Source organism: Oncorhynchus keta, chromosome 1 (assembly GCF_023373465.1).
Source record: "Oncorhynchus keta strain PuntledgeMale-10-30-2019 chromosome 1, Oket_V2, whole genome shotgun sequence".
NCBI classification, from domain to species: Eukaryota; Metazoa; Chordata; class Actinopteri; order Salmoniformes; family Salmonidae; genus Oncorhynchus; species Oncorhynchus keta.
Window position 1 is genome coordinate 69361897 of NC_068421.1, and position 5530 is coordinate 69367426.

Here is a 5530-nt window from a genome sequence, read left to right on the forward strand (position 1 = left end):
AATTTTATTTGTCACATACACACATGGTTAGGCAGATGTTAATGCGAGTGTAGCGAAATGCTTGTGCTTCCTAGTTCCGACAATGCAGTGATAACCAACAAGTAATCTAACTAACAATTCCAAAACTACTGTCTTACACACAGTGTAAGGGGATAAAGAATATGTACATAAGGATATATGAATGAGTGATGGTACAGAGCAGCATACAGTAGATGGTATCGGGAGTACAGTATATACATATGAAGAGATGAGTATGTAGACAAAGTAAACAAAGTGGCATAGTTAAAGTGGCTAGTGATACATGTATTATTACATAAGGATGCAGTCGATGATGTAGAGTACAGTATATACGTATGCATATGAGATGAATAAATGTAGGGTAAGCAACATTATATAAGGTAGCATTGTTTAAAGTGGCTAGTGATATATTTGCATCATTTCCCATCAATTCCCATTATTAAAGTGGCTGGAGTTGGGTCAGTGTCAATGACAGTGTGGGTTGGCAGCAGCCACTCCAATGTTAATGGTGGCTGTTTAACAGTCTGATGGCCTTGGAGATAGAAGCTGTTTTTCAGTCTCACCGGTCCCAGCTTTGATGCACCTGTACTGACCTCGCCTCTTCTGGATGATAGCGGGGTGAACAGGCAGTGGTTCGGGTGGTTGATGTCCTTGATGATCTCTTATGGCCTTCCTGTAACATCGGGTGGTGTAGGTGTCCTGGAGGGCAGGTAGTTTGCCCCAGATGCGTTGTGCAGACCTCACTACTCCTCTGGAGAGCCTTACGGCTGAGGGCGGAGCAGTTGCTGTACCAGGCGGTGATACAGCCCGCCAGGATGCTCTCGATTGTGCATCTGTAAAAGATTTGAGTGCTTTTTGGTGACAAGCCAAATTTCTTCAGCCTCCTGAGGCTGAAGAGGCGCTGCTGCGCCTCTTCTTCACGACTCTGTCAGTGTGAGTGGACCACTGTTTGTCTGTGATGTGTATGCCGAGGAACTTAAAACTTGCTACCCTCTCCACTACTGTTCCATCGATGTGGATAGGGGGTGTTCCCTCTGCTGTTTCCTGAAGTCCACAATCATCTCCTTAGTTTTGTTGACGTTGAGTGTGAGGTTATTTTCCTGACACCACACTCCGAGGGCCCTCACCTCCTCCCTGTAGGCCGTCTCGTCATTGTTGGTAATCAAGCCTACCACTGTTGTGTCGTCCGCAAACTTGATGATTGAGTTGGAGGCGTGCGTGGCCACGCAGTCGTGGGTGAACAGGGAGTACAGGAGAGGGCTCAGAACGCACCCTTGTGGGGCCCCGTGTTGAGGATCAGCGGGGAGGAGATGTTGTTGCCTACCCTCACCACCTGGGGGCGGCCCGTCAGGAAGTCCAGTACCCAGTTGCACAGGGCGGGGTCGAGACCCAGGGTCTCGAGCTTGATGACGAGCTTGGAGGGTACTATGGTGTTGAATGCCGAGCTGTAGTCGATGAACAGCATTCTCACATAGGTATTCCTCTTGTCCAGGTGGGTTAGGGCAGTGTGGTTGAGATTGCATCGTCTGTGGACCTATTTGGGCGGTAAGCAAATTGGAGTGGGTCTAGGGTGTCAGGTAGGGTGGAGGTGATATGGTCCTTGACTAGTCTCTCAAAGCACTTCATGATGACGGAAGTGAGTGCTACGGAGCGGTAGTCGTTTAGCTCAGTTACCTTAGCTTTCTTGGGAACAGGAACAATGGTGGCCCTCTTGAAGCATGTGGGAACAGCAGACTGGTATAGGGATTGATTGAATAACCTTTGATGATCTTCATCAGATGACACTCATAGGACTTCATGTTACACAATACATGTATGTTTTGTTTGATAAAGTTCATATTTATATCCAAAAATCTCAGTTTACATTGGCGCTTTATGTTCAGTAATGTTTTGCTTCCAAAACATCCAGTGATTTTGCAGAGAGCCACATCCATTTACAGAAATAGTCATCATAAATGTTGATGAAAATACACGTGTTATACATGGAATTAAAGATCTACTCCTCCTTAATGCAACCACTGTGTCAGATTTCAAAAAAGCTTTACTGAAAAAGCACACCATGCAATAATCTGAGTACAGTGCTCAGAGACCAAAACAAGCCATGTTGTGGAGTCAACAGAATTCAGAAATATCGTTATAAATATTCACTTACCTTTGATGATCTTCATCGGAATGCACTCCCAGGAATCCCAGTTCCACAATAAATGTTTGTTTTGTTCGATAAAGTCAATTTATGTCCAATACCTCCTTTTTGTTAGTGCTTTTATTTCACAAATCCAAATTCACAAGGCGCAGGCACTTAGTTCAGACAACAGTTCCATTACAGTTCGTAGAAACATGTCAGGATGTTTTTATCATAAATCTTCAATAATATTCCAATCGGACAATTCCTTTGTCTTTAGAAAGGAAAAGGAACAGAGCTCGTGCTCACGGCCGCACGCGAGACTGAGCTCATGGCATTCTGCCAGACACCGGACTCAAACAGCTCTTATTTGCTCCCCCTTCACAGTAGAAGCCTGAAACAAGGTTATAAAGAATGCTGACATCTAGTGGAAGCCTTAAGAAGTGCAATCGGACCAAATTTTGCACTGTATATTGAATAGGCAAAGACTTGAAAACCTACAAAACCTCAGATTTCCCACTTCCTGGTTGGATTTCTTCTCTGGTTTTTGCCTGCCATATGAGATCTGTTATACTCACAGACATCATTCATTACATTTACATTTAAGTCATTTAGCAGACGCTCTTATCCAGAGCGACTTACAAATTGGTGCATACACCTTATGACAACCAGTGGAACAGCCACTTGCATCTAAATCTTGTTGGGGGGGGAGAAGGGGGGTGAGAAGGATTACTTACCCTTACTTACCCTATCCTAGGTATTCCTTGAAGAGGTGGGGTTTCAGGTGTCTCCGGAAGGTGGTGATTGACTCCGCTGTCCTGGCGTCGTGAGGGAGTTTGTTCCACCATTGGGGGCCAGAGCAGCGAACAGTTTTGACTGGGCTGAGCGGGAACTGTACTTCCTCAGTGGTAGGGAGGCGAGCAGGCCAGAGGTGGATGAACGCAGTGCCCTTGTTTGGGTGTAGGGCCTGATCAGAGCCTGGAGGTACTGAGGTGCCGTTCCCCTCACAGCTCCGTAGGCGAGCACCATGGTCTTGTAGCGGATGCGAGCTTCAACTGGAAGCCAGTGGAGAGAGCGGAGGAGCGGGGTGACGTGAGAGAACTTGGGAAGGTTGAACACCAGACGGGCTGCGGCGTTCTGGATGAGTTGTAGGGGTTTAATGGCACAGGCAGGGAGCCCAGCCAACAGCGAGTTGCAGTAATCAAGACGGGAGATGACAAGTGCCTGGATTAGGACCTGCGCCGCTTCCTGTGTGAGGCAGGGTCGTACTCTGCGGATGTTGTAGAGCATGAACCTACAGGAACGGGACACCGCCTTGATGTTAGTTGAGAACGTCAGGGTGTTGTCCAGGATCACGCCAAGGTTCTTAGCGCTCTGGGAGGAGGACACAATGGAGTTGTCAACCGTGATGGCGAGATCATGGAACGGGCAGTCCTTCCCCGGGAGGAAGAGGAGCTCCGTCTTGCTGAGGTTCAGCTTGAGGTGGTGATCCGTCATCCACACTGATATGTCTGCCAGACATGCAGAGATGCGATTCGCCACCTGGTCATCAGAAGGGGGAAAGGAGAAGATTAATTGTGTGTCGGTCTGCATAGCAATGATAGGAGAGACCATGTGAGGTTATGACAGAGCCAAGTGACTTGGTGTATAGGCGAGAATAAGAGAGGGCCTAGAACAGAGCCCTGGGGGACACCAGTGGTGAGAGCGCGTGGTGAGGAGACAGATTCTCGCACACGCCACCTGGTAGGAGCGACCTGTCAGGTAGGACGCAATCCAAGCGTGGGCCGCGCCGGAGATGCCCAACTCGGAGAGGGTGGAGAGGAGGATCTGATGGTTCACAGTATCGAAGGCAGCCGATAGGTCTAGAAGGATGAGAGCAGAGGAGAGAGTTAGCTTTAGCAGTGCGGAGCGCTCCTGATACAGAGAAGAGAAGTTCAGTTGAATGACTAGTCTGAAACCTGACTGATTTGGATCAAGAAGGTCATTCTGGAGAGAGATAGCGGTAGAGCTGGGCTGGGCGACGGCACGCCCAAGAGTTTTGGAGAGAAAAAGAAGGGATACTGGTCTGTAGTTGCTGACATCGGGAGGGATCGAAAGTGTGGTGGTTCTTTTCAGAAGGGGTGCAACTCGCCTCTTTAGAAGACGGGAGGGACGTAGTCAGCGGTCAGGGGATGAGCTGGGATGAGCGAGGTGAGGTAAGGGAGAAGGTCTCCGGAAATGGTCTGAGAAGAGAGGAGGGGATAGGGTCAAGCGGGCAGGTTGTTACGACCGGGTCACAAAGACGCAAGATTTCATCTGGAGGAGAGGGGAGAAAGAGGTCAGAGCACAGGTGGAAGCAGTGGTTAGAACTAGCGGTGTCGTTTGACTTAGCAAACGAGGGGATCGGATGTCGTCGACCTTCTTTTCAAATGGCTGACGAAGTCATCTGCAGAGAGGGGAGAGGGGGGGGATTCAGGAGGGAGGAGAAGGTGGCAAAGAGCTTCCTAGGGTTAGAGGCAGATGCTTGGAACTTAGAATGGTAGAAAGTGGTTTTAGCAGCAGACAGAGGAGGAAAATGTAGAGAGGAGGAGTGAAAGGATGCCAGGTCCGCAGGGAGGCGAGTTTTCCTCCATTTCCGCCGGCTGCCCGAGTCCTGTTCTGTGAGCTCGCAATGAGTCGCCGAGCCACGGAGCGGGAGGAGGACCGAGCCGGCCTGGAAGATAGGGGACATAGAGAGTCAAAGGATGCAGAAAGGAGGAGAGGAGGGTTGAGGAGGCAGAATCAGGAGATAGGTTGGAGAAGGTTTGAGCAGAGGGAAGAGATGATAGGATGGAAGAGGAGAGAGAGCGGGGGAGAGAGAGCGATGGGATTGGGACGGCGCGATACCATCCGAGTAGGGCAGTGTGGAAGTGTTGGATGAGAGCGAGAGGGAAAAGGATACAAGGTAGTGGTCGGAGACTTGGAGGGAGTTGCAATGAGGTTAGTGGAAGAACAGCATCTAGTAAAGATGAGGTCGAGCGCATTGCCTGCCTTGTGAGTAGGGGGAAGGTGAGAGGGTGAGGTCAAAAGGAGGAGGAGTGGAAAAAGGAGGCAGAGAGGAATGAGTCAAAGGTAGACGTGGGGAGGTTAAAGTCGCCCAGAACTGGGAGAGGTGAGCCGTCCTCAGGAAAGGAGCTTATCAAGGCATCAAGCTCATTGGATGAGGATCCCGGTGCCACCACCCCGCTGACCAGAAGCTCTCGGGGTGTGCGAGAACACACGTGGGCGGACGAGGAGAGAGAGCAGTAGGAGTAGCAGTGTTATCTGTGGTGATCCAGCGTTTCCGGCCAGTGCCAAGAAGTCAAGGGACTGGAGGGAGGCATAGGCTGAGATGAACTCTGCCTTGTTGGCCGCAGATCGGCAGTTCCAGAG

At 49.8% G+C, this 5530-nt stretch overlaps 1 protein-coding gene and 1 pseudogene across 1 annotated transcript in view; one reads left to right on the top strand and one right to left on the bottom strand.

Moving 5' to 3' along the window:
- LOC118380174 (disabled homolog 1-like) overlaps window positions 1-5530 on the top strand; it is a 370535-nt gene that overhangs the window by 113039 nt on the left and 251966 nt on the right. The gene's annotated exons all lie outside the window — the stretch shown is intronic.
- On the bottom strand, window positions 2784-3994 carry LOC127906633 (uncharacterized; annotated as a pseudogene).